General features: G+C 41.0%; 43 non-coding genes and 17 pseudogenes across 43 annotated transcripts; all 60 read left to right on the forward strand.

Moving 5' to 3' along the window:
• The first annotated feature begins 163 nt into the window (after nt 1-163).
• Nucleotides 164-282, forward strand: LOC141603680 (5S ribosomal RNA). The gene has a single exon (XR_012525538.1). It is a non-coding gene; the product is annotated as a 5S ribosomal RNA (ribosomal RNA).
• Nucleotides 283-524: 242 nt separating this feature from the next.
• On the forward strand, nt 525-646 carry LOC141604161 (5S ribosomal RNA; annotated as a pseudogene).
• Nucleotides 647-881: 235 nt separating this feature from the next.
• Nucleotides 882-1,000, forward strand: LOC141604115 (5S ribosomal RNA; annotated as a pseudogene).
• A 252-nt stretch (nt 1,001-1,252) lies between these two features.
• On the forward strand, nt 1,253-1,371 carry LOC141603691 (5S ribosomal RNA). The gene has a single exon (XR_012525550.1). It is a non-coding gene; the product is annotated as a 5S ribosomal RNA (ribosomal RNA).
• Nucleotides 1,372-1,605: 234 nt separating this feature from the next.
• Nucleotides 1,606-1,724, forward strand: LOC141603703 (5S ribosomal RNA). Its single transcript, XR_012525560.1, has one exon. It is a non-coding gene; the product is annotated as a 5S ribosomal RNA (ribosomal RNA).
• A 601-nt stretch (nt 1,725-2,325) lies between these two features.
• On the forward strand, nt 2,326-2,444 carry LOC141603714 (5S ribosomal RNA). Its single transcript, XR_012525572.1, has one exon. It is a non-coding gene; the product is annotated as a 5S ribosomal RNA (ribosomal RNA).
• A 237-nt stretch (nt 2,445-2,681) lies between these two features.
• LOC141604073 (5S ribosomal RNA) lies at nt 2,682-2,801 on the forward strand (annotated as a pseudogene).
• A 243-nt stretch (nt 2,802-3,044) lies between these two features.
• LOC141603937 (5S ribosomal RNA) lies at nt 3,045-3,163 on the forward strand. Its single transcript, XR_012525772.1, has one exon. It is a non-coding gene; the product is annotated as a 5S ribosomal RNA (ribosomal RNA).
• Nucleotides 3,164-3,402: 239 nt separating this feature from the next.
• Nucleotides 3,403-3,521, forward strand: LOC141603725 (5S ribosomal RNA). Its single transcript, XR_012525583.1, has one exon. It is a non-coding gene; the product is annotated as a 5S ribosomal RNA (ribosomal RNA).
• A 237-nt stretch (nt 3,522-3,758) lies between these two features.
• LOC141604196 (5S ribosomal RNA) lies at nt 3,759-3,880 on the forward strand (annotated as a pseudogene).
• Nucleotides 3,881-4,123: 243 nt separating this feature from the next.
• LOC141603418 (5S ribosomal RNA) lies at nt 4,124-4,242 on the forward strand. The gene has a single exon (XR_012525297.1). It is a non-coding gene; the product is annotated as a 5S ribosomal RNA (ribosomal RNA).
• A 235-nt stretch (nt 4,243-4,477) lies between these two features.
• On the forward strand, nt 4,478-4,596 carry LOC141603430 (5S ribosomal RNA). The gene has a single exon (XR_012525308.1). It is a non-coding gene; the product is annotated as a 5S ribosomal RNA (ribosomal RNA).
• Nucleotides 4,597-4,832: 236 nt separating this feature from the next.
• LOC141603736 (5S ribosomal RNA) lies at nt 4,833-4,951 on the forward strand. Its single transcript, XR_012525593.1, has one exon. It is a non-coding gene; the product is annotated as a 5S ribosomal RNA (ribosomal RNA).
• A 239-nt stretch (nt 4,952-5,190) lies between these two features.
• LOC141603442 (5S ribosomal RNA) lies at nt 5,191-5,309 on the forward strand. Its single transcript, XR_012525319.1, has one exon. It is a non-coding gene; the product is annotated as a 5S ribosomal RNA (ribosomal RNA).
• Nucleotides 5,310-5,548: 239 nt separating this feature from the next.
• Nucleotides 5,549-5,667, forward strand: LOC141603748 (5S ribosomal RNA). Its single transcript, XR_012525605.1, has one exon. It is a non-coding gene; the product is annotated as a 5S ribosomal RNA (ribosomal RNA).
• Nucleotides 5,668-5,910: 243 nt separating this feature from the next.
• On the forward strand, nt 5,911-6,030 carry LOC141604074 (5S ribosomal RNA; annotated as a pseudogene).
• A 247-nt stretch (nt 6,031-6,277) lies between these two features.
• LOC141604076 (5S ribosomal RNA) lies at nt 6,278-6,397 on the forward strand (annotated as a pseudogene).
• A 238-nt stretch (nt 6,398-6,635) lies between these two features.
• On the forward strand, nt 6,636-6,754 carry LOC141603949 (5S ribosomal RNA). The gene has a single exon (XR_012525782.1). It is a non-coding gene; the product is annotated as a 5S ribosomal RNA (ribosomal RNA).
• A 247-nt stretch (nt 6,755-7,001) lies between these two features.
• On the forward strand, nt 7,002-7,122 carry LOC141604152 (5S ribosomal RNA; annotated as a pseudogene).
• A 243-nt stretch (nt 7,123-7,365) lies between these two features.
• On the forward strand, nt 7,366-7,484 carry LOC141604389 (5S ribosomal RNA). Its single transcript, XR_012526090.1, has one exon. It is a non-coding gene; the product is annotated as a 5S ribosomal RNA (ribosomal RNA).
• A 243-nt stretch (nt 7,485-7,727) lies between these two features.
• Nucleotides 7,728-7,845, forward strand: LOC141603006 (5S ribosomal RNA). Its single transcript, XR_012524906.1, has one exon. It is a non-coding gene; the product is annotated as a 5S ribosomal RNA (ribosomal RNA).
• A 231-nt stretch (nt 7,846-8,076) lies between these two features.
• Nucleotides 8,077-8,195, forward strand: LOC141604137 (5S ribosomal RNA; annotated as a pseudogene).
• A 248-nt stretch (nt 8,196-8,443) lies between these two features.
• LOC141603760 (5S ribosomal RNA) lies at nt 8,444-8,562 on the forward strand. The gene has a single exon (XR_012525616.1). It is a non-coding gene; the product is annotated as a 5S ribosomal RNA (ribosomal RNA).
• A 240-nt stretch (nt 8,563-8,802) lies between these two features.
• On the forward strand, nt 8,803-8,921 carry LOC141603773 (5S ribosomal RNA). The gene has a single exon (XR_012525626.1). It is a non-coding gene; the product is annotated as a 5S ribosomal RNA (ribosomal RNA).
• A 242-nt stretch (nt 8,922-9,163) lies between these two features.
• On the forward strand, nt 9,164-9,282 carry LOC141603508 (5S ribosomal RNA). Its single transcript, XR_012525380.1, has one exon. It is a non-coding gene; the product is annotated as a 5S ribosomal RNA (ribosomal RNA).
• Nucleotides 9,283-9,514: 232 nt separating this feature from the next.
• LOC141604123 (5S ribosomal RNA) lies at nt 9,515-9,635 on the forward strand (annotated as a pseudogene).
• Nucleotides 9,636-9,879: 244 nt separating this feature from the next.
• On the forward strand, nt 9,880-9,998 carry LOC141603784 (5S ribosomal RNA). The gene has a single exon (XR_012525635.1). It is a non-coding gene; the product is annotated as a 5S ribosomal RNA (ribosomal RNA).
• Nucleotides 9,999-10,233: 235 nt separating this feature from the next.
• On the forward strand, nt 10,234-10,352 carry LOC141604203 (5S ribosomal RNA; annotated as a pseudogene).
• A 246-nt stretch (nt 10,353-10,598) lies between these two features.
• LOC141603796 (5S ribosomal RNA) lies at nt 10,599-10,717 on the forward strand. The gene has a single exon (XR_012525646.1). It is a non-coding gene; the product is annotated as a 5S ribosomal RNA (ribosomal RNA).
• Nucleotides 10,718-10,956: 239 nt separating this feature from the next.
• LOC141603808 (5S ribosomal RNA) lies at nt 10,957-11,075 on the forward strand. The gene has a single exon (XR_012525656.1). It is a non-coding gene; the product is annotated as a 5S ribosomal RNA (ribosomal RNA).
• Nucleotides 11,076-11,321: 246 nt separating this feature from the next.
• Nucleotides 11,322-11,440, forward strand: LOC141603819 (5S ribosomal RNA). Its single transcript, XR_012525668.1, has one exon. It is a non-coding gene; the product is annotated as a 5S ribosomal RNA (ribosomal RNA).
• Nucleotides 11,441-11,681: 241 nt separating this feature from the next.
• LOC141603960 (5S ribosomal RNA) lies at nt 11,682-11,800 on the forward strand. The gene has a single exon (XR_012525793.1). It is a non-coding gene; the product is annotated as a 5S ribosomal RNA (ribosomal RNA).
• A 238-nt stretch (nt 11,801-12,038) lies between these two features.
• LOC141604170 (5S ribosomal RNA) lies at nt 12,039-12,158 on the forward strand (annotated as a pseudogene).
• A 240-nt stretch (nt 12,159-12,398) lies between these two features.
• Nucleotides 12,399-12,517, forward strand: LOC141602936 (5S ribosomal RNA). The gene has a single exon (XR_012524839.1). It is a non-coding gene; the product is annotated as a 5S ribosomal RNA (ribosomal RNA).
• Nucleotides 12,518-12,752: 235 nt separating this feature from the next.
• LOC141603158 (5S ribosomal RNA) lies at nt 12,753-12,872 on the forward strand. Its single transcript, XR_012525053.1, has one exon. It is a non-coding gene; the product is annotated as a 5S ribosomal RNA (ribosomal RNA).
• Nucleotides 12,873-13,108: 236 nt separating this feature from the next.
• On the forward strand, nt 13,109-13,227 carry LOC141603972 (5S ribosomal RNA). The gene has a single exon (XR_012525804.1). It is a non-coding gene; the product is annotated as a 5S ribosomal RNA (ribosomal RNA).
• A 238-nt stretch (nt 13,228-13,465) lies between these two features.
• On the forward strand, nt 13,466-13,584 carry LOC141603986 (5S ribosomal RNA). The gene has a single exon (XR_012525815.1). It is a non-coding gene; the product is annotated as a 5S ribosomal RNA (ribosomal RNA).
• Nucleotides 13,585-13,825: 241 nt separating this feature from the next.
• On the forward strand, nt 13,826-13,945 carry LOC141604110 (5S ribosomal RNA; annotated as a pseudogene).
• Nucleotides 13,946-14,180: 235 nt separating this feature from the next.
• LOC141603455 (5S ribosomal RNA) lies at nt 14,181-14,299 on the forward strand. Its single transcript, XR_012525330.1, has one exon. It is a non-coding gene; the product is annotated as a 5S ribosomal RNA (ribosomal RNA).
• A 234-nt stretch (nt 14,300-14,533) lies between these two features.
• On the forward strand, nt 14,534-14,652 carry LOC141603831 (5S ribosomal RNA). Its single transcript, XR_012525679.1, has one exon. It is a non-coding gene; the product is annotated as a 5S ribosomal RNA (ribosomal RNA).
• Nucleotides 14,653-14,892: 240 nt separating this feature from the next.
• On the forward strand, nt 14,893-15,011 carry LOC141604117 (5S ribosomal RNA; annotated as a pseudogene).
• A 230-nt stretch (nt 15,012-15,241) lies between these two features.
• LOC141604191 (5S ribosomal RNA) lies at nt 15,242-15,361 on the forward strand (annotated as a pseudogene).
• Nucleotides 15,362-15,601: 240 nt separating this feature from the next.
• LOC141603078 (5S ribosomal RNA) lies at nt 15,602-15,720 on the forward strand. Its single transcript, XR_012524974.1, has one exon. It is a non-coding gene; the product is annotated as a 5S ribosomal RNA (ribosomal RNA).
• A 246-nt stretch (nt 15,721-15,966) lies between these two features.
• On the forward strand, nt 15,967-16,086 carry LOC141603229 (5S ribosomal RNA). Its single transcript, XR_012525120.1, has one exon. It is a non-coding gene; the product is annotated as a 5S ribosomal RNA (ribosomal RNA).
• A 233-nt stretch (nt 16,087-16,319) lies between these two features.
• Nucleotides 16,320-16,438, forward strand: LOC141603466 (5S ribosomal RNA). The gene has a single exon (XR_012525341.1). It is a non-coding gene; the product is annotated as a 5S ribosomal RNA (ribosomal RNA).
• Nucleotides 16,439-16,674: 236 nt separating this feature from the next.
• Nucleotides 16,675-16,794, forward strand: LOC141604112 (5S ribosomal RNA; annotated as a pseudogene).
• A 236-nt stretch (nt 16,795-17,030) lies between these two features.
• On the forward strand, nt 17,031-17,152 carry LOC141604188 (5S ribosomal RNA; annotated as a pseudogene).
• A 235-nt stretch (nt 17,153-17,387) lies between these two features.
• LOC141602759 (5S ribosomal RNA) lies at nt 17,388-17,506 on the forward strand. Its single transcript, XR_012524670.1, has one exon. It is a non-coding gene; the product is annotated as a 5S ribosomal RNA (ribosomal RNA).
• A 238-nt stretch (nt 17,507-17,744) lies between these two features.
• LOC141604174 (5S ribosomal RNA) lies at nt 17,745-17,863 on the forward strand. The gene has a single exon (XR_012525922.1). It is a non-coding gene; the product is annotated as a 5S ribosomal RNA (ribosomal RNA).
• A 236-nt stretch (nt 17,864-18,099) lies between these two features.
• Nucleotides 18,100-18,218, forward strand: LOC141604163 (5S ribosomal RNA). Its single transcript, XR_012525920.1, has one exon. It is a non-coding gene; the product is annotated as a 5S ribosomal RNA (ribosomal RNA).
• Nucleotides 18,219-18,455: 237 nt separating this feature from the next.
• On the forward strand, nt 18,456-18,574 carry LOC141604212 (5S ribosomal RNA). Its single transcript, XR_012525931.1, has one exon. It is a non-coding gene; the product is annotated as a 5S ribosomal RNA (ribosomal RNA).
• A 238-nt stretch (nt 18,575-18,812) lies between these two features.
• Nucleotides 18,813-18,930, forward strand: LOC141602924 (5S ribosomal RNA). The gene has a single exon (XR_012524828.1). It is a non-coding gene; the product is annotated as a 5S ribosomal RNA (ribosomal RNA).
• Nucleotides 18,931-19,157: 227 nt separating this feature from the next.
• On the forward strand, nt 19,158-19,275 carry LOC141604206 (5S ribosomal RNA; annotated as a pseudogene).
• Nucleotides 19,276-19,506: 231 nt separating this feature from the next.
• On the forward strand, nt 19,507-19,623 carry LOC141603101 (5S ribosomal RNA). The gene has a single exon (XR_012524996.1). It is a non-coding gene; the product is annotated as a 5S ribosomal RNA (ribosomal RNA).
• Nucleotides 19,624-19,860: 237 nt separating this feature from the next.
• Nucleotides 19,861-19,979, forward strand: LOC141604353 (5S ribosomal RNA). The gene has a single exon (XR_012526056.1). It is a non-coding gene; the product is annotated as a 5S ribosomal RNA (ribosomal RNA).
• Nucleotides 19,980-20,216: 237 nt separating this feature from the next.
• LOC141603347 (5S ribosomal RNA) lies at nt 20,217-20,335 on the forward strand. Its single transcript, XR_012525229.1, has one exon. It is a non-coding gene; the product is annotated as a 5S ribosomal RNA (ribosomal RNA).
• A 231-nt stretch (nt 20,336-20,566) lies between these two features.
• On the forward strand, nt 20,567-20,685 carry LOC141603112 (5S ribosomal RNA). The gene has a single exon (XR_012525007.1). It is a non-coding gene; the product is annotated as a 5S ribosomal RNA (ribosomal RNA).
• A 239-nt stretch (nt 20,686-20,924) lies between these two features.
• On the forward strand, nt 20,925-21,043 carry LOC141604341 (5S ribosomal RNA). Its single transcript, XR_012526045.1, has one exon. It is a non-coding gene; the product is annotated as a 5S ribosomal RNA (ribosomal RNA).
• A 244-nt stretch (nt 21,044-21,287) lies between these two features.
• Nucleotides 21,288-21,406, forward strand: LOC141604197 (5S ribosomal RNA). The gene has a single exon (XR_012525926.1). It is a non-coding gene; the product is annotated as a 5S ribosomal RNA (ribosomal RNA).
• A 244-nt stretch (nt 21,407-21,650) lies between these two features.
• Nucleotides 21,651-21,769, forward strand: LOC141603042 (5S ribosomal RNA). Its single transcript, XR_012524941.1, has one exon. It is a non-coding gene; the product is annotated as a 5S ribosomal RNA (ribosomal RNA).
• The last annotated feature ends 643 nt before the right edge of the window (nt 21,770-22,412 follow it).

Here is a 22,412-nt window from a genome sequence, read left to right on the forward strand (position 1 = left end):
GATCTCGTCGAGATAATAAATTTGAAAAAAAAATCCGCCCCAATCGGACTCTCCCGGAGCAAGTTACTACTGCTCGGGAGACGTGACGGATATTGAAAACTTGTTTTATGTTGAAAAAGGCTAGAGATGAGGTAATATAATGAAATTTGTGAGGAAAGTGTATGGGTGCGATCATACCAAAACTAATGCACCGGATCCCATCGAACTCCGCAGCTTAAGCGTGCTTGGGCGAGAGTAGTACTAGGATGGGTGACCTCCCGGGAAGGCCTCGTGTTGCACCCCTTTTTTTTCTTTTTTTTTTTTTTTTTTTTTCACGGTACTTTGCCTCTAAATTATATTAGTTTAATGAGTTAAACGCGTAGATCTCGTCGAGATAATAAATTTGAAAAAAAAATCCGCCCCAATCGGACTCTCCGGAGCAAGTTACTACTGCTCGGGAGACGTGACGGGATATTGAAAACTTGTTTTATGTTGAAAAAGGCTAGAGATGAGGTAATATAATGAAATTTGTGAGGAAAGTGTATGGGTGCGATCATACCAAGACTAATGCACCGGATCCCATCGAACTCCGCAGCTTAAGCGTGCTTGGGCGAGAGAGTAGTACTAGGATGGGTGACCTCCCCGGGAAGGCCTCGTGTTGCACCCTTTTTTTTTTTTTTTTTTTTTTTTTTCACGGTACTTTGCCTCTAAATTATATTAGTTTAATGAGTTAAACGCGTAGATCTCGTCGAGATAATAAATTTGAAAAAAAAATCCGCCCCAATCGGACTCTCCGGAGCAAGTTACTACTGTTCGGAGACGTGACGGATATTGAAAACTTGTTTTATGTTGAAAAAGGCTAGAGATGAGGTAATATAATGAAATTTGTGAGGAAAGTGTATGGGTGCGATCATACAAAGACTAATGCACCGGATCCCATCGAACTCCGCAGCTTAAGCGTGCTTGGGCGAGAGTAGTACTAGGATGGGTGACCTCCCGGGAAGGCCTCGTGTTGCACCCCTTTTTTTTTTTTTTTTTTTTTTTTTTTTTTTTTTTTTCACGGTACTTTGCCTCTAAATTATATTAGTTTAATGAGTTAAACGCGTAGATCTCGTCGAGATAATAAATTTGAAAAAAAAAAATCCGCCCCAATCGGACTCTCCGGGAGCAAGTTACTACTGTTCTCGGGAGACGTGACGGATATGAAAACTTGTTTTATGTTGAAAAAGGCTAGAGATGAGGTAATATAATGAAATTTGTGAGGAAAGTGTATGGGTGCGATCATACCAAAACTAATGCACCGGATCCCATCGAACTCCGCAGCTTAAGCGTGCTTGGGCGAGAGTAGTACTAGGATGGGTGACCTCCCGGGAAGGCCTCGTGTTGCACCCCTTTTTTTTCTTTTTTTTTTTTTTCACGGTACTTTGCCTCTAAATTATATTAGTTTAATGAGTTAAACGCGTAGATCTCGTCGAGATAATAAATTTGAAAAAAATCCGCCCCAATCGGACTCTCCGGGAGCAAGTTACTACTGCTCGGGAGACGTGACGGGATATTGAAAACTTGTTTTATGTTGAAAAAGGCTAGAGATGAGGTAATATAATGAAATTTGTGAGGAAAGTGTATGGGTGCGATCATACCAAAACTAATGCACCGGATCCCATCGAACTCCGCAGCTTAAGCGTGCTTGGGCGAGAGTAGTACTAGGATGGGTGACCTCCCGGGAAGGCCTCGTGTTGCACCCCTTTTTTTTTTTTTTTTTTTTTTTTTTCACGGTACTTTGCCTCTAAATTATATTAGTTTAATGAGTTAAACGCGTAGATCTCGTCGAGATAATAAATTTGAAAAAAAAATCCGCCCCAATCGGACTCTCCGGAGCAAGTTACTACTGCGTTCGGGAGACGTGACGGATATTGAAAACTTGTTTTATGTTGAAAAAGGCTAGAGATGAGGTAATATAATGAAATTTGTGAGGAAAGTGTATGGGTGCGATCATACCAAAACTAATGCACCGGATCCCATCGAACTCCGCAGCTTAAGCGTGCTTGGGAGAGAGTAGTACTAGGATGGGTGACCCCCGGGAAGGCCTCGTGTTTTTTTTTTTTTTTTTTTTTTTTTTTTTTTTTTTTTTTTTCACGGTACTTTGCCTCTAAATTATATTAGTTTAATGAGTTAAACGCGTAGATCTCGTCGAGATAATAAATTAGAAAAAAAAATCCGCCCCAATCGGACTCTCCGGGAGCAAGTTACTACTGCTCGGGAGACGTGACGGATATTGAAAACTTGTTTTATGTTGAAAAAGGCTAGAGATGAGGTAATATAATGAAATTTGTGAGGAAAGTGTATGGGTGCGATCATACCAAAACTAATGCACCGGATCCCATCGAACTCCGCAGCTTAAGCGTGCTTGGGCGAGAGTAGTACTAGGATGGGTGACCTCCCGGGAAGGCCTCGTGTTGCACCCCTTTTTTTTTTTTTTTTTTTTTTTTTTTCACGGTACTTTGCCTCTAAATTATATTAGTTTAATGAGTTAAACGCGTAGATCTCGTCGAGATAATAAATTTGAAAAAAAAATCCGCCCCAATCGGACTCTCCGGAGCAAGTTACTACTGCTCGGAGACGTGACGGATATTGAAAACTTGTTTTATGTTGAAAAAGGCTAGAGATGAGGTAATATAATGAAATTTGTGAGGAAAGTGTATGGGTGCGATCATACCAAAACTAATGCACCGGATCCCATCGTAACTCCGCAGCTTAAGCGTGCTTGGGCGAGAGTAGTACTAGGATGGGTGACCTCCCGGGAAGGCCTCGTGTTGCACCCCTTTTTTTTCTTTTTTTTTTTTTTTTTTTTTTTCACGGTACTTTGCCTCTAAATTATATTAGTTTAATGAGTTAAACGCGTAGATCTCGTCGAGATAATAAATTTGAAAAAAAAATCCGCCCCAATCGGACTCTCCGGAGCAAGTTACTACTGCTCGGGAGACGTGACGGATATTGAAAACTTGTTTTATGTTGAAAAAGGCTAGAGATGAGGTAATATAATGAAATTTGTGAGGAAAGTGTATGGGTGCGATCATACCAAAACTAATGCACCGGATCCCATCGAACTCCGCAGCTTAAGCGTGCTTGGGCGAGAGTAGTACTAGGATGGGTGACCTCCGGGGAAGGCCTCGTGTTGCACCCCTTTTTTTTTTTTTTTTTTTTTTTTTTTTTCACGGTACTTTGCCTCTAAATTATATTAGTTTAATGAGTTAAACGCGTAGATCTCGTCGAGATAATAAATTTGAAAAAAATCCGCCCCAATCGGACTCTCCGGGAGCAAGTTACTACTGCTCGAGAGACGTGACGGATATTGAAAACTTGTTTTATGTTGAAAAAGGCTAATGATGAGGTAATATAATGAAATTTGTGAGGAAAGTGTATGGGTGCGATCATACCAAAACTAATGCACCGGATCCCATCGAACTCCGCAGCTTAAGCGTGCTTGGGCGAGAGTAGTACTAGGATGGGTGACCTCCCGGGAAGGCCTCGTGTTGCACCCCTTTTTTTTCTTTTTTTTTTTTTTTTTTTTCACGGTACTTTGCCTCTAAATTATATTAGTTTAATGAGTTAAACGCGTAGATCTCGTCGAGATAATAAATTTGAAAAAAAAATCCGCCCCAATCGGACTCTCCGGAGCAAGTTTACTGCTCGGGAGACGTGACGGATATGAAAACTTGTTTTATGTTGAAAAAGGCTAGAGATGAGGTAATATAATGAAATTTGTGAGGAAAGTGTATGGGTGCGATCATACCAAAACTAATGCACCGGATCCCATCGAACTCCGCAGCTTAAGCGTGCTTGGGAGAGAGAGTAGTACTAGGATGGGTGACCTCCCCGGGAAGGCCTCGTGTTGCACTTTTTTTTTTTTTTTTTTTTTTTTTTTTTTTTTTCACGGTACTTTGCCTCTAAATTATATTAGTTTAATGAGTTAAACGCGTAGATCTCGTCGAGATAATAAATTTGAAAAAAAAAAATCCGACCCAATCGGACTCTCCGGAGCAAGTTACTACTGCTCGGAGACGTGACGGATATTGAAAACTTGTTTTATGTTGAAAAAGGCTAGAGATGAGGTAATATAATGAAATTTGTGAGGAAAGTGTATGGGTGCGATCATACCAAAACTAATGCACCGGATCCCATCGAACTCCGCAGCTTAAGCGTGCTTGGGCGAGAGTAGTACTAGGATGGGTGACCTCCTGGGAAGGCCTCGTGTTGCACCCCTTTTTTTTTTTTTTTTTCTTTTTTTCACGGTACTTTGCCTCTAAATTATATTAGTTTAATGAGTTAAACGCGTAGATCTCGTCGAGATAATAAATTTGAAAAACAAATCCGCCCCAATCGGACTCTCCGGGAGCAAGTTACTACTGCTCGAGACGTGACGGATATTGAAAACTTGTTTTATGTTGAAAAAGGCTAGAGATGAGGTAATATAATGAAATTTGTGAGGAAAGTGTATGGGTGCGATCATACCAAAACTAATGCACCGGATCCCATCGAACTCCGCAGCTTAAGCGTGCTTGGGCGAGAGTAGTACTAGGATGGGTGACCTCCTGGGAAGGCCTCGTGTTGCACCCCTTTTTTTTCTTTTTTTTTTTTTTTTCACGGTACTTTGCCTCTAAATTATATTAGTTTAATGAGTTAAACGCGTAGATCTCGTCGAGATAATAAATTTGAAAAAAAAATCCGCCCCAATCGGACTCTCCGGAGCAAGTTACTACTGCTCGGGAGACGTGACGGATATTGAAAACTTGTTTTATGTTGAAAAAGGCTAGAGATGAGGTAATATAATGAAATTTGTGAGGAAAGTGTATGGGTGCGATCATACCAAAACTAATGCACCGGATCCCATCGAACTCCGCAGCTTAAGCGTGCTTGGGCGAGAGTAGTACTAGGATGGGTGACCTCCCGGGAAGGCCTCGTGTTGCACCCCTTTTTTTTCTTTTTTTTTTTTTTTTTTTCACGGTACTTTGCCTCTAAATTATATTAGTTTAATGAGTTAAACGCGTAGATCTCGTCGAGATAATAAATTTGAAAAAAAAATCCGCCCCAATCGGACTCTCCGGAGCAAGTTACTACTGCTCGGGAGACGTGACGGATATTGAAAACTTGTTTTATGTTGAAAAAGGCTAGAGATGAGGTAATATAATGAAATTTGTGAGGAAAGTGTATGGGTGCGATCATACCAAAACTAATGCACCGGATCCCATCGAACTCCGCAGCTTAAGCGTGCTTGGGCGAGAGTAGTACTAGGATGGGTGACCTCCTGGGAAGGCCTCGTGTTGCACCCCTTTTTTTTTTCTTTTTTTTTTTTTTTTTCACGGTACTTTGCCTCTAAATTATATTAGTTTAATGAGTTAAACGCGTAGATCTCGTCGAGATAATAAATTTGAAAAAAAAATCCGCCCCCATCGGACTCTCCGGAGCAAGTTACTACTGCTCGGGAGACGTGACGGATATTGAAAACTTGTTTTATGTTGAAAAAGGCTAGAGATGAGGTAATATAATGAAATTTGTGAGGAAAGTGTATGGGTGCGATCATACCAAAACTAATGCACCGGATCCCATCGAACTCCGCAGCTTAAGCGTGCTTGGGCGAGAGTAGTACTAGGATGGGTGACCTCCCGGGAAGGCCTCGTGTTGCACCCCTTTTTTTTCTTTTTTTTTTTTTTTTTTTTTTCACGGTACTTTGCCTCTAAATTATATTAGTTTAATGAGTTAAACGCGTAGATCTCGTCGAGATAATAAATTTGAAAAAAAAATCCGCCCCAATCGGACTCTCCGGGAGCAAGTTACTACTGCTCGGGAGACGTGACGGATATTGAAAACTTGTTTTATGTTGAAAAAGGCTAGAGATGAGGTAATATAATGAAATTTGTGAGGAAAGTGTATGGGTGCGATCATACCAAAACTAATGCACCGGATCCCATCGTAACTCCGCAGCTTAAGCGTGCTTGGGCGAGAGTAGTACTAGGATGGGTGACCTCCCGGGAAGGCCTCGTGTTGCACCCCTTTTTTTTCTTTTTTTTTTTTTTTTTTTTTTTCACGGTACTTTGCCTCTAAATTATATTAGTTTAATGAGTTAAACGCGTAGATCTCGTCGAGATAATAAATTTGAAAAAAAAAAATCCGCCCCAATCGGACTCTCCGGGAGCAAGTTACTACTGCCGCTCGAGACGTGACGGATATTGAAAACTTGTTTTATGTTGAAAAAGGCTAGAGATGAGGTAATATAATGAAATTTGTGAGGAAAGTGTATGGGTGCGATCATACCAAAACTAATGCACCGGATCCCATCGTAACTCCGCAGCTTAAGCGTGCTTGGGCGAGAGTAGTACTAGGATGGGTGACCTCCCGGGAAGGCCTCGTGTTGCACCCCTTTTTTTTTTTTTTTTTTTTTTTTTTTCACGGTACTTTGCCTCTAAATTATATTAGTTTAATGAGTTAAACGCGTAGATCTCGTCGAGATAATAAATTTGAAAAAAAAATCCGCCCCAATCGGACTCTCCGGAGCAAGTTACTACTGCTCGGGAGACGTGACGGATATTGAAAACTTGTTTTATGTTGAAAAAGGCTAGAGATGAGGTAATATAATGAAATTTGTGAGGAAAGTGTATGGGTGCGATCATACCAAAACTAATGCACCGGATCCCATCGAACTCCGCAGCTTAAGCGTGCTTGGGCGAGAGTAGTACTAGGATGGGTGACCTCCGGGGAAGGCCTCGTGTTGCACCCCTTTTTTTTTTTTTTTTTTTTTTTTTTTTTCACGGTACTTTGCCTCTAAATTATATTAGTTTAATGAGTTAAACGCGTAGATCTCGTCGAGATCGAGATAATAAATTTGAAAAAAAAATCCGCCCCAATCGGACTCTCCGGAGCAAGTTACTACTGCTCGGAGAGACGTGACGGATATTGAAAACTTGTTTTATGTTGAAAAAGGCTAGAGATGAGGTAATATAATGAAATTTGTGAGGAAAGTGTATGGGTGCGATCATACCAAAACTAATGCACCGGATCCCATCGAACTCCGCAGCTTAAGCGTGCTTGGGAGAGAGAGTAGTACTAGGATGGGTGACCTCCCGGGAAGGCCTCGTGTTGCACCCCTTTTTTTTCTTTTTTTTTTTTTTTTTTTTTTTCACGGTACTTTGCCTCTAAATTATATTAGTTTAATGAGTTAAACGCGTAGATCTCGTCGAGATAATAAATTTGAAAAAAAAATCCGCCCCAATCGGACTCTCCGGAGCAAGTTACTACTGCTCGGGAGACGTGACGGATATTGAAAACTTGTTTTATGTTGAAAAAGGCTAGAGATGAGGTAATATAATGAAATTTGTGAGGAAAGTGTATGGGTGCGATCATACCAAAACTAATGCACCGGATCCCATCAGAACTCCGCAGTTAAGCGTGCTTGGGCGAGAGTAGTACTAGGATGGGTGACCTCCTGGGAAGGCCTCGTGTTGCACCCCTTTTTTTTTCTTTTTTTTTTTCTTTTTTTTCACGGTACTTTGCCTCTAAATTATATTAGTTTAATGAGTTAAACGCGTAGATCTCGTCGAGATAATAAATTTGAAAAAAAAATCCGCCCCAATCGGACTCTCCGGGAGCAAGTTACTACTGCTCGGGAGACGTGACGGATATTGAAAACTTGTTTTATGTTGAAAAAAGGCTAGAGATGAGGTAATATAATGAAATTTGTGAGGAAAGTGTATGGGTGCGATCATACCAAAACTAATGCACCGGATCCCATCGAACTCCGCAGTTAAGCGTGCTTGGGCGAGAGTAGTACTAGGATGGGTGACCTCCTGGGAAGGCCTCGTGTTGCACCCCTTTTTTTTCTTTTTTTCACGGTACTTTGCCTCTAAATTATATTAGTTTAATGAGTTAAACGCGTAGATCTCGTCGAGATAATAAATTTGAAAAAAAAAATCCGCCCCAATCGGACTCTCCGGAGCAAGTTACTACTGCTCTCGGGAGACGTGACGGATATTGAAAACTTGTTTTATGTTGAAAAAAGGCTAGAGATGAGGTAATATAATGAAATTTGTGAGGAAAGTGTATGGGTGCGATCATACCAAAGACTAATGCACGGATCCCATCGAACTCCGCAGCTTAAGCGTGCTTGGGCGAGAGTAGTACTAGGATGGGTGACCTCCTGGGAAGGCCTCGTGTTGCACCCCTTTTTTTTCTTTTTTTTTTTTTTTTTCTTTTTTTCACGGTACTTTGCCTCTAAATTATATTAGTTTAATGAGTTAAACGCGTAGATCTCGTCGAGATAATAAATTTGAAAAAAAAAAATCCGCCCCAATCGGACTCTCCGGGAGCAAGTTACTACTGCTCGGGAGACGTGACGGATATTGAAAACTTGTTTTATGTTGAAAAAGGCTAGAGATGAGGTAATATAATGAAATTTGTGAGGAAAGTGTATGGGTGCGATCATACCAAAACTAATGCACCGGATCCCATCGAACTCCGCAGCTTAAGCGTGCTTGGGCGAGAGTAGTACTAGGATGGGTGACCTCCCGGGAAGGCCTCGTGTTGCACCCCTTTTTTTTCTTTTTTTTTTTTTTTTTTTTTCACGGTACTTTGCCTCTAAATTATATTAGTTTAATGAGTTAAACGCGTAGATCTCGTCGAGATAATAAATTTGAAAAAAAAATCCGCCCCAATCGGACTCTCCGGAGCAAGTTACTACTGCTCGGAGACGTGACGGATATTGAAAACTTGTTTTATGTTGAAAAAGGCTAGAGATGAGGTAATATAATGAAATTTGTGAGGAAAGTGTATGGGTGCGATCATACCAAAACTAATGCACCGGATCCCATCGAACTCCGCAGCTTAAGCGTGCTTGGGCGAGAGTAGTACTAGGATGGGTGACCTCCCGGGAAGGCCTCGTGTTGCACCCCTTTTTTTTCTTTTTTTTTTTTTTTTTTTTTTTCACGGTACTTTGCCTCTAAATTATATTAGTTTAATGAGTTAAACGCGTAGATCTCGTCGAGATAATAAATTTGAAAAAAATCCGCCCCAATCGGACTCTCCGGGAGCAAGTTACTACTGCTGGGAGACGTGACGGGATATTGAAAACTTGTTTTATGTTGAAAAAGGCTAGAGATGAGGTAATATAATGAAATTTGTGAGGAAAGTGTATGGGTGCGATCATACCAGCACTAATGCACCGGATCCCATCAGAACTCCGCAGTTAAGCGTGCTTGGGCGAGAGTAGTACTAGGATGGGTGACCTCCTGGGAAGGCCTCGTGTTGCACCCCTTTTTTTTCTTTTTTTTTTTTCACGGTACTTTGCCTCTAAATTATATTAGTTTAATGAGTTAAACGCGTAGATCTCGTCGAGATAATAAATTTGAAAAAAAAATCCGCCCCAATCGGACTCTCCGGAGCAAGTTACTACTGCTCGGGAGACGTGACGGATATTGAAAACTTGTTTTATGTTGAAAAAGGCTAGAGATGAGGTAATATAATGAAATTTGTGAGGAAAGTGTATGGGTGCGATCATACCAAAACTAATGCACCGGATCCCATCGAACTCCGCAGCTTAAGCGTGCTTGGGCGAGAGAGTAGTACTAGGATGGGTGACCTCCCGGGAAGGCCTCGTGTTGCACCCCTTTTTTTTCTTTTTTTTTTTTTTTTTTTTTTTTCACGGTACTTTGCCTCTAAATTATATTAGTTTAATGAGTTAAACGCGTAGATCTCGTCGAGATAATAAATTAGAAAAAAAAATCCGCCCCAATCGGACTCTCCGGGAGCAAGTTACTACTGCTCGGAGACGTGACGGATATTCAAAACTTGTTTTATGTTGAAAAAGGCTAGAGATGAGGTAATATAATGAAATTTGTGAGGAAAGTGTATGGGTGCGATCATACCAAAACTAATGCACCGGATCCCATCGAACTCCGCAGCTTAAGCGTGCTTGGGCGAGAGTAGTACTAGGATGGGTGACCTCCCGGGAAGGCCTCGTGTTGCACCCCTTTTTTTTTTTTTTTTTTCTTTTTTTCACGGTACTTTGCCTCTAAATTATATTAGTTTAATGAGTTAAACGCGTAGATCTCGTCGAGATAATAAATTTGAAAAAAATCCGCCCCAATCGGACTCTCCGGGAGCAAGTTACTACTGCTCGGAGACGTGACGGATATTGAAAACTTGTTTTATGTTGAAAAAGGCTAGAGATGAGGTAATATAATGAAATTTGTGAGGAAAGTGTATGGGTGCGATCATACCAAAACTAATGCACCGGATCCCATCGAACTCCGCAGCTTAAGCGTGCTTGGGCGAGAGAGTAGTCTAGGATGGGTGACCTCCGGGAAGGCCTCGTGTTGCACCTTTTTTTTTTTTTTTTTTTTTTTTTTTTTCTTTTTTTCACGGTACTTTGCCTCTAAATTATATTAGTTTAATGAGTTAAACGCGTAGATCTCGTCGAGATAATAAATTTGAAAAAAAAATCCGCCCCAATCGGACTCTCCGGAGCAAGTTACTACTGCTCGGGAGACGTGACGGATATTGAAAACTTGTTTTATGTTGAAAAAGGCTAGAGATGAGGTAATATAATGAAATTTGTGAGGAAAGTGTATGGGTGCGATCATACCAAAACTAATGCACCGGATCCCATCGAACTCCGCAGCTTAAGCGTGCTTGGGCGAGAGTAGTACTAGGATGGGTGACCTCCCGGGAAGGCCTCGTGTTGCACCCCTTTTTTTTTTTTTTTTTTTTTTTTTTCACGGTACTTTGCCTCTAAATTATATTAGTTTAATGAGTTAAACGCGTAGATCTCGTCGAGATAATAAATTAGAAAAAAAAATCCGCCCCAATCGGACTCTCCGGGAGCAAGTTACTACTGCTCTCGAGACGTGACGGGATATTGAAAACTTGTTTTATGTTGAAAAAGGCTAGAGATGAGGTAATATAATGAAATTTGTGAGGAAAGTGTATGGGTGCGATCATACCAAAACTAATGCACCGGATCCCATCGAACTCCGCAGCTTAAGCGTGCTTGGGCGAGAGTAGTACTAGGATGGGTGACCTCCCGGGAAGGCCTCGTGTTGCACCCCTTTTTTTTCTTTTTTTTTTTTTTTTTTTTTTTTCACGGTACTTTGCCTCTAAATTATATTAGTTTAATGAGTTAAACGCGTAGATCTCGTCGAGATAATAAATTTGAAAAAAAAATCCGCCCCAATCGGACTCTCCGGAGCAAGTTACTACTGCTCGGAGACGTGACGGGATATTGAAAACTTGTTTTATGTTGAAAAAAAGGCTAGAGATGAGGTAATATAATGAAATTTGTGAGGAAAGTGTATGGGTGCGATCATACCAAAACTAATGCACCGGATCCCATCGAACTCCGCAGCTTAAGCGTGCTTGGGCGAGAGTAGTACTAGGATGGGTGACCTCCCGGGAAGGCCTCGTGTTGCACCCCTTTTTTTTTTTTTTTTTTTTTTTTTCACGGTACTTTGCCTCTAAATTATATTAGTTTAATGAGTTAAACGCGTAGATCTCGTCGAGATAATAAATTTGAAAAAAAAAAAATCCGCCCCAATCGGACTCTCCGGGAGCAAGTTACTACTGCTCGGGAGACGTGACGGATATTGAAAACTTGTTTTATGTTGAAAAAAGGCTAGAGATGAGGTAATATAATGAAATTTGTGAGGAAAGTGTATGGGTGCGATCATACCAAAACTAATGCACCGGATCCCATCGAACTCCGCAGCTTAAGCGTGCTTGGGCGAGAGTAGTACTAGGATGGGTGACCTCCGGGGAAGGCCTCGTGTTGCACCCCTTTTTTTTTTTTTTTTTTTTTTTTTTTCACGGTACTTTGCCTCTAAATTATATTAGTTTAATGAGTTAAACGCGTAGATCTCGTCGAGATAATAAATTTGAAAAAAAAATCCGCCCCAATCGGACTCTCCGGAGCAAGTTACTACTGCTCGGGAGACGTGACGGATATTGAAAACTTGTTTTATGTTGAAAAAGGCTAGAGATGAGGTAATATAATGAAATTTGTGAGGAAAGTGTATGGGTGCGATCATACCAAAACTAATGCACCGGATCCCATCGAACTCCGCAGCTTAAGCGTGCTTGGGCGAGAGAGTAGTACTAGGATGGGTGACCTCCGGGAAGGCCTCGTGTTGCACCTTTTTTTTTTTTTTTTTTTTTTTTTTTTTTTCACGGTACTTTGCCTCTAAATTATATTAGTTTAATGAGTTAAACGCGTAGATCTCGTCGAGATAATAAATTTGAAAAAAAAATCCGCCCCAATCGGACTCTCCGGAGCAAGTTACTACTGCTCGGGAGACGTGACGGATATTGAAAACTTGTTTTATGTTGAAAAAGGCTAGAGATGAGGTAATATAATGAAATTTGTGAGGAAAGTGTATGGGTGCGATCATACCAAAACTAATGCACCGGATCCCATCAAAACTCCGCAGTTAAGCGTGCTTGGGCGAGAGTAGTACTAGGATGGGTGACCTCCTGGGAAGGCCTCGTGTTGCACCCTTTTTTTTTTTTTTTTTTTTTTTTTTCACGGTACTTTGCCTCTAAATTATATTAGTTTAATGAGTTAAACGCGTAGATCTCGTCGAGATAATAAATTTGAAAAAAAAATCCGCCCCAATCGGACTCTCCGGAGCAAGTTACTACTGCTCGGAGACGTGACGGATATTGAAAACTTGTTTTATGTTGAAAAAGGCTAGAGATGAGGTAATATAATGAAATTTGTGAGGAAAGTGTATGGGTGCGATCATACCAAAACTAATGCACCGGATCCCATCAGAACTCCGCAGCTTAAGCGTGCTTGGGCGAGAGTAGTACTAGGATGGGTGACCTCCCGGGAAGGCCTCGTGTTGCACCCCTTTTTTTTTTTTTTTTTTTATTTTTTTCACGGTACTTTGCCTCTAAATTATATTAGTTTAATGAGTTAAACGCGTAGATCTCGTCGAGATAATAAATTTGAAAAAAAAATCCGCCCCAATCGGACTCTCCGGAGCAAGTTACTACTGCTCGGAGACGTGACGGATATGAAAACTTGTTTTATGTTGAAAAAGGCTAGAGATGAGGTAATATAATGAAATTTGTGAGGAAAGTGTATGGGTGCGATCATACCAAAACTAATGCACCGGATCCCATCGAACTCCGCAGCTTAAGCGTGCTTGGGCGAGAGTAGTACTAGGATGGGTGACCTCCGGGGAAGGCCTCGTGTTGCACCCCTTTTTTTTTTTTTTTTTTTTTTTTTTTTTCACGGTACTTTGCCTCTAAATTATATTAGTTTAATGAGTTAAACGCGTAGATCTCGTCAGATAATAAATTTGAAAAAAATCCGCCCCAATCGGACTCTCCGGGAGCAAGTTACTACTGCTCGGGAGACGTGACGGATATTGAAAACTTGTTTTATGTTGAAAAAGGCTAGAGATGAGGTAATATAATGAAATTTGTGAGGAAAGTGTATGGGTGCGATCATACCAAAACTAATGCACCGGATCCCATCGAACTCCGCAGCTTAAGCGTGCTTGGGCGAGAGTAGTACTAGGATGGGTGACCTCCGGGGAAGGCCTCGTGTTGCACCCCTTTTTTTTTTTTTTTTTTTTTTTTTTTTTCACGGTACTTTGCCTCTAAATTATATTAGTTTAATGAGTTAAACGCGTAGATCTCGTCGAGATAATAAATTTGAAAAAAAAATCCGCCCCAATCGGACTCTCCGGAGAGCAAGTTACTACTGCTCGGAGACGTGACGGATATTGAAAACTTGTTTTATGTTGAAAAAGGCTAGAGATGAGGTAATATAATGAAATTTGTGAGGAAAGTGTATGGGTGCGATCATACCAAAACTAATGCACCGGATCCCATCGTAACTCCGCAGCTTAAGCGTGCTTGGGCGAGAGTAGTACTAGGATGGGTGACCTCCGGGGAAGGCCTCGTGTTGCACCCCTTTTTTTTTTTTTTTTTTTTTTTTTCACGGTACTTTGCCTCTAAATTATATTAGTTTAATGAGTTAAACGCGTAGATCTCGTCGAGATAATAAATTTGAAAAAAAAATCCGCCCCCATCGGACTCTCCGGAGCAAGTTACTACTGCTCGGAGACGTGACGGATATTGAAAACTTGTTTTATGTTGAAAAAGGCTAGAGATGAGGTAATATAATGAAATTTGTGAGGAAAGTGTATGGGTGCGATCATACCAAAACTAATGCACCGGATCCCATCGAACTCCGCAGCTTAAGCGTGCTTGGGCGAGAGTAGTACTAGGATGGGTGACCTCCTGGGAAGGCCTCGTGTTGCACCCCTTTTTTTTCTTTTTTTTTTTTTTCACGGTACTTTGCCTCTAAATTATATTAGTTTAATGAGTTAAACGCGTAGATCTCGTCGAGATAATAAATTTGAAAAAAAAATCCGCCCCAATCGGACTCTCCGGAGCAAGTTACTACTGCTCGGGAGACGTGACGGATATTGAAAACTTGTTTTATGTTGAAAAAGGCTAGAGATGAGGTAATATAATGAAATTTGTGAGGAAAGTGTATGGGTGCGATCATACCAAAACTAATGCACCGGATCCCATCGAACTCCGCAGCTTAAGCGTGCTTGGGCGAGAGTAGTACTAGGATGGGTGACCTCCCGGGAAGGCCTCGTGTTGCACCCCTTTTTTTTTTTTTTTTTTCTTTTTTTCACGGTACTTTGCCTCTAAATTATATTAGTTTAATGAGTTAAACGCGTAGATCTCGTCGAGATAATAAATTTGAAAAAAAAATCCGCCCCAATCGGACTCTCCGGAGCAAGTTACTACTGCTCTGGAGAGACGTGACGGGATATTGAAAACTTGTTTTATGTTGAAAAAGGCTAGAGATGAGGTAATATAATGAAATTTGTGAGGAAAGTGTATGGGTGCGATCATACAAAGACTAATGCACCGGATCCCATCGAACTCCGCAGCTTAAGCGTGCTTGGGCGAGAGTAGTACTAGGATGGGTGACCTCCCGGGAAGGCCTCGTGTTGCACCCCTTTTTTTTCTTTTTTTCACGGTACTTTGCCTCTAAATTATATTAGTTTAATGAGTTAAACGCGTAGATCTCGTCGAGATAATAAATTTGAAAAAAAAATCCGCCCCAATCGGACTCTCCCGGAGCAAGTTACTACTGCTCTCGAGAGACGTGACGGATATTGAAAACTTGTTTTATGTTGAAAAAGGCTAGAGATGAGGTAATATAATGAAATTTGTGAGGAAAGTGTATGGGTGCGATCATACAAAGACTAATGCACCGGATCCCATCGAACTCCGCAGCTTAAGCGTGCTTGGGCGAGAGAGTAGTACTAGGATGGGTGACCTCCGGGAAGGCCTCGTGTTGCACCTTTTTTTTTTTTTTTTTTTTTTTTTTTTCACGGTACTTTGCCTCTAAATTATATTAGTTTAATGAGTTAAACGCGTAGATCTCGTCGAGATAATAAATTTGAAAAAAATCCGCCCCAATCGGACTCTCCGGGAGCAAGTTACTACTGTTCGAGACGGAGACGTGACGGATATTGAAAACTTGTTTTATGTTGAAAAAGGCTAGAGATGAGGTAATATAATGAAATTTGTGAGGAAAGTGTATGGGTGCGATCATACCAAAACTAATGCACCGGATCCCATCAAAACTCCGCAGTTAAGCGTGCTTGGGCGAGAGTAGTACTAGGATGGGTGACCTCCTGGGAAGGCCTCGTGTTGCACCTTTTTTTTTTTCTTTTTTTTTTTTTTTTTTTTTTTTTTCACGGTACTTTGCCTCTAAATTATATTAGTTTAATGAGTTAAACGCTTAGATCTCGTCGAGATAATAAATTTGAAAAAAAAATCCGCCCCAATCGGACTCTCCGGAGCAAGTTACTACTGCTCGGAGACGTGACGGATATTGAAAACTTGTTTTATGTTGAAAAAGGCTAGAGATGAGGTAATATAATGAAATTTGTGAGGAAAGTGTATGGGTGCGATCATACCAAAACTAATGCACCGGATCCCATTAGAACTCCGCAGCTTAAGCGTGCTTGGGCGAGAGTAGTACTAGGATGGGTGACCTCCGGGGAAGGCCTCGTGTTGCACCCCTTTTTTTTTTTTTTTTTTTTTTCACGGTACTTTGCCTCTAAATTATATTAGTTTAATGAGTTAAACGCGTAGATCTCGTCGAGATAATAAATTTGAAAAAAAAATCCGCCCAATCGGACTCTCCGGAGCAAGTTACTACTGCCTCGAGAGACGTGACGGATATTGAAAACTTGTTTTATGTTGAAAAAGGCTAGAGATGAGGTAATATAATGAAATTTGTGAGGAAAGTGTATGGGTGCGATCATACCAAAACTAATGCACCGGATCCCATAGAACTCCGCAGCTTAAGCGTGCTTGGGCGAGAGTAGTACTAGGATGGGTGACCTCCTGGGAAGGCCTCGTGTTGCACCCCTTTTTTTTTCTTTTTTTTCTTTTTTTCACGGTACTTTGCCTCTAAATTATATTAGTTTAATGAGTTAAACGCGTAGATCTCGTCGAGATAATAAATTTGAAAAAAAAATCCGCCCCAATCGGACTCTCCGGAGCAAGTTACTACTGTCGGGAGACGTGACGGATATTGAAAACTTGTTTTATGTTGAAAAAGGCTAGAGATGAGGTAATATAATGAAATTTGTGAGGAAAGTGTATGGGTGCGATCATACCAAAACTAATGCACCGGATCCCATCGAACTCCCGCAGCTTAAGCGTGCTTGGGCGAGAGTAGTACTAGGATGGGTGACCTCCTGGGAAGGCCTCGTGTTGCACCCCTTTTTTTTCTTTTTTTCTTTTTTTCACGGTACTTTGCCTCTAAATTATATTAGTTTAATGAGTTAAACGCGTAGATCTCGTCGAGATAATAAATTTGAAAAAAAAATCCGCCCCAATCGGACTCTCCGGGAGCAAGTTACTACTGCTCGGGAGACGTGACGGATATTGAAAACTTGTTTTATGTTGAAAAAGGCTAGAGATGAGGTAATATAATGAAATTTGTGAGGAAAGTGTATGGGTGCGATCATACCAAAACTAATGCACCGGATCCCATCGAACTCCGCAGCTTAAGCGTGCTTGGGCAAGAGAGAGTAGTACTAGGATGGGTGACCTCCGGGAAGGCCTCGTGTTGCACCCTTTTTTTTTTTTTTTTTCTTTTTTTCACGGTACTTTGCCTCTAAATTATATTAGTTTAATGAGTTAAACGCGTAGATCTCGTCGAGATAATAAATTTGAAAAAAATCCGCCCCAATCGGACTCTCCGGGAGCAAGTTACTACTGTTCGGGAGACGTGACGGATATTGAAAACTTGTTTTATGTTGAAAAAAGGCTAGAGATGAGGTAATATAATGAAATTTGTGAGGAAAGTGTATGGGTGCGATCATACCAGCACTAATGCACCGGATCCCATCAAAACTCCGCAGCTAAACGTGCTTGGGCGAGAGTAGTACTAGGATGGGTGACCTCCTGGGAAGGCCTCGTGTTGCACCTCTTTTTTTTTCTTTTTTTTCTTTTTTTCACGGTACTTTGCCTCTAAATTATATTAGTTTAATGAGTTAAACGCGTAGATCTCGTCGAGATAATAAATTTGAAAAAAAAATCCGCCCCAATCGGACTCTCCGGAGCAAGTTACTACTGTTCGGAGACGTGACGGGATATTGAAAACTTGTTTTATGTTGAAAAAAGGCTAGAGATGAGGTAATATAATGAAATTTGTGAGGAAAGTGTATGGGTGCGATCATACCAGCACTAATGCACCGGATCCCATTAGAACTCCGCAGTTAAGCGTGCTTGGGCGAGAGTAGTACTAGGATGGGTGACCTCCTGGGAAGGCCTCGTGTTGCACCCTTTTTTTTTTCTTTTTTTTTTTCACGGTACTTTGCCTCTAAATTATATTAGTTTAATGAGTTAAACGCTTAGATCTCGTCGAGATAATAAATTTGAAAAAAAAAAAATCCGCCCCAATCGGACTCTCCGGGAGCAAGTTACTACTGCTCGGAGACGTGACGGGATATTGAAAACTTGTTTTATGTTGAAAAAGGCTAGAGATGAGGTAATATAATGAAATTTGTGAGGAAAGTGTATGGGTGCGATCATACCAGCACTAATGCACCGGATCCCATTAGAACTCCGCAGTTAAGCGTGCTTGGGCGAGAGTAGTACTAGGATGGGTGACCTCCTGGGAAGGCCTCGTGTTGCACCCCTTTTTTTTCTTTTTTTTTTTTTTTTCACGGTACTTTGCCTCTAAATTATATTAGTTTAATGAGTTAAACGCGTAGATCTCGTCGAGATAATAAATTTGAAAAAAAAATCCGCCCCAATCGGACTCTCCGGAAGCAAGTTACGGCCGTTCGGAGACGTGACGGGATATTGAAAACTTGTTTTATGTTGAAAAAGGCTAGAGATGAGGTAATATAATGAAATTTGTGAGGAAAGTGTATGGGTGCGATCATACCAGAACTAATGCACCGGATCCCATCAGAACTCCGCAGTTAAGCGTGCTTGGGCGAGAGTAGTACTAGGATGGGTGACCTCCTGGGAAGGCCTCGTGTTGCACCCCTTTTTTTTCCTTTTTTTCTTTTTTTCACGGTACTTTGCCTCTAAATTATATTAGTTTAATGAGTTAAACGCGTAGATCTCGTCGAGATAATAAATTTGAAAAAAAAATCCGCCCCAATCGGACTCTCCGGGAGCAAGTTACGGCCGTTCGGAGACGTGACGGGATATTGAAAACTTGTTTTATGTTGAAAAAAGGCTAGAGATGAGGTAATATAATGAAATTTGTGAGGAAAGTGTATGGGTGCGATCATACCAGCACTAATGCACGGATCCCATCAGAACTCCGCAGTTAAGCGTGCTTGGGCAAGAGTAGTACTAGGATGGGTGACCTCCTAGGAAGGCCTCGTGTTGCACCCCTTTTTTTCTTTTTTTCACGGTACTTTGCCTCTAAATTATCTTAGTTAAATTAGTTAAACGCGTAGATCTCGTCGAGATAATAAATTTGAAAAAAAAATCCGCCCCAATCGGACTCTCCGGGAGCAAGTTACGGCCGTTCGGAGACGTGACGGGATATTGAAAACTTGTTTTATGTTGAAAAAGGCTAGAGATGAGGTAATATAATGAAATTTGTGAGGAAAGTGTATGGGTGCGATCATACCAAAGACTAATGCACGGATCCCATCGAACTCCGCAGATTAAGCGTGCTTGGGCGAGAGTAGTACTAGGATGGGTGACCTCCGGGAAGGCCTCATGTTGCACCCTTTTTTTTTTTTTTTCTTTTTTCACGGTACTTTGCCTCTAAATTATATTAGTTTAATTAGTTAAACGCGTAGATCTCGTCGAGATAATAAATTTGAAAAAAAAATCCGCCCCAATCGGACTCTCCGGAGCAAGTTACTAGTTCGGAGACGTGACGGGATATTGAAAACTTGTTTTATGTTGAAAAAAGGCTAGAGATGAGGTAATATAATGAAATTTGTGAGGAAAGTGTATGGGTGCGATCATACCAGCACTAATGCACCGGATCCCATCAGAACTCCGCAGTTACGTGCTTGGGCGAGAGTAGTACTAGGATGGGTGACCTTCTGGGAAAGCCTTGTGCTGCACCCCTTTTTTCCTATTTTTCTTTTTTTCACGGTGCTTTGCCTCTAAATTATCTTAGTTTAATGAGTTAACCGCGTAGATCTCGTTGAGATAATAAATTTGAAAAAAAAAATCCGCCCCAATCGGACTCTCCGGGAGCAAGTTACGGCCGTTCGGAGACGTGACGGGATATTGAAAACTTGTTTTATGTTGAAAAAAGGCTACAGATGAGGTAATATAATGAAATTTGTGAAGAAAGTGTATGGGTGCGATCATACCAACACTAATGCACCGGATCCCATCAGAACTCCGCAGTCAAGCGTGCTTGGGCGAGAGTAGTACTAGGATGGGTGACCTCCTGGGAAGGCCTCGTGTTGCACCCCTTTTTTTCTTTTTTTTTCTTTTTTTCACGGTACTTTGCCTCTTAATTATATTAGTTTAATGAGTTAAACGCGTAGATCTCGTCGAGATAATAAATTTGAAAAAAAAATCCGCCCCAATCGGATTCTCCGGGAGCAAGTTACGGCCGTTCGGAGACGTGACGGGATATTGAAAACTTGTTTTATGTTGAAAAAGGCAACAGATGAGGTAATATAATGAAATTTGTGAGGAAAGTGTATGGGTGCGATCATACCAACACTAATGCACCGGTTCCCATCAGAACTCCGCAGTCAAGCGTGCTTGGGCGAGAGTAGTAATAGGATGGGTGACCTCCTGGGATGGCCTCGTGTTGCACCCCTTTTTTTTCTTTTTTCACGGTACTTTGCCTCTAAATTATCTTAGTTTAATGAGTTAAACGCGTAGATCTCGTCGAGATAATAAATTTGAAAAAAAAAAAATCCGCCCCAATCGGACTCTCCGGGAGCAAGTTACGGCCGTTCGGACACGTGACGGGATATTAAAAACTTGTATTATGTTGAAAAAAGGCTAGAGATGAGGTAATATAATGAAATTTGTGATGAAAATGTATGGGTGCGATCATACCAGCACTAATGCACCGGATCCCATCAGAACTCCGCAGTTAAGCGTGCTTGGGCGAGAGTAGTACTAGGATGGCTGACCTCCTCGGAAAGCCTCGTGCTGAACCCTTTTTTTTCTTTTTTTCTTTTTTTTTTCACGGTGCTTTGCCTCTAAATTATCTTAGTTTAATGTGTTAAACGCGTAGATCTCGTCGAGATAATAAATTTGAAAAAAAACTCCGCCCTAAACGGACTCTCCGGGAGCAAGTTACGGCCGTTCGGAGACGTGACGGGATATTGAAAACTTGTTTTATGTTGAAAAAAGGCTAGAGATGAGGTAATATAATGAAATTTGTGAGGAAAGTGTATGGGTGCGATCATACCAGCACTAATGCACCGGATCCCATCAGAACTCCGCAGTTAAGCGGGCTTGGGCGAGAGTAGTACTAGGATGGGTGACCTCCAGGGAAGGCCTCGTGTTGCACCCTTTTTTTTCTTTTTTTCTTTTTTTTACGGTACTTTGCCTCCAAATTATCTTGGTTTAATGAGTTAAACGCATAAATCTCGTCGAGATAATAAATTTAAATAAAAAATCCGCCTCAATCGGACTCTTCGGGAAGAAGTTACGGCCGTTCGGAGACACGGAGACGTGACGGGATATTGAATACTTGTTTTATGTTGAAAAAAGGCTAGAGATGAGGTAATATTATGAAATTTGTGAGGAAAGTGTATGGGTGCGATCATACCAGCACTAATGCACCGGATTCCATCAGAACTCCGCAGTTAAGCGTGCTTGGGCGAGAGTAGTACTAGGATGGGTGACCTCCTGGGAAGGCCTCGTGTTGCACCCCTTTTATTTCTTTTTTTCGTTTTTTCATGGTACTTTGCCTCCAAATTATCTTGGTTTAATGATTTAAACGCGTATATCTCGTCGAGGTAATAAATTTGAAAAAAAAATCCGCCCAATCGGACTCTCCGGGAGCAAGTTACGGCCGTTCGGAGACACGGAGACGTGACGGGATGTTGAAAACTTGTTTTATGTTGAAAAAAGGCTAGATATGAGGTAATATAATGAAATTTGTGAGGAAAGTGTATGGGTGCGATCATACCAGCACTAATGCACCGGATCCCATCAAAACTCCGCAGTTAAGCGTGCTTGGGCGAGAATAGTACTAGGATGGGTGACGTCCTGGGAAGGCCTCGTGTTACACCCCTTTTTTTCTTTTTTTTCTTTTTTTCACAGTACTTTGCCTCCAAATTATCTTGGTTTAATGAGTTAAACGCGTAGATCTCGTCGAGATAATAAATTTGAATAAAAAATCCGCCCCAATCGGACTCTCCGGGAGCAAGTTACGGCCGTTCGGAGACACGGAGACGTGACGGGATATTGAAAACTTGTTTTATGTTGAAAAAAGGCTAGAGATGAGGTAATATAATGAAATTTGTGAGGAAAGTGTATGGGTGCGATTATACCCGCACTAATGCACCGGATCCCATCATACCATCAGATTTTTCAATTTTATACCACGGTCAAAGTCGATGTCCAATCGGGTAGTCTTTCCGCCATGATCAATAACAAACCCGCGAATTTTCCATTTTGACATTTAAAAATTTTTTAAACAGTTTGATTACTTTATTTTATATTTTTGAATTATTCAATTTAATTAATTTTATGTCAAACACGACTTTTATAAAAGTAATATATAAAAGCTCATTTTTATAAAAATACGTATTATTAAATTATATTTTTAAGGCATAATTTATATAAGAATATATGTATACGTATTTTTGGTCGGATAATAATAGTGACAAGTAATAATATTAGTTCCGTTTCAAGTTAATATAGACTCGAGACAT

This window comes from Silene latifolia, chromosome 9 (assembly GCF_048544455.1).
Source record: "Silene latifolia isolate original U9 population chromosome 9, ASM4854445v1, whole genome shotgun sequence".
In the NCBI taxonomy this organism is placed as follows: domain Eukaryota; kingdom Viridiplantae; phylum Streptophyta; class Magnoliopsida; order Caryophyllales; family Caryophyllaceae; genus Silene; species Silene latifolia.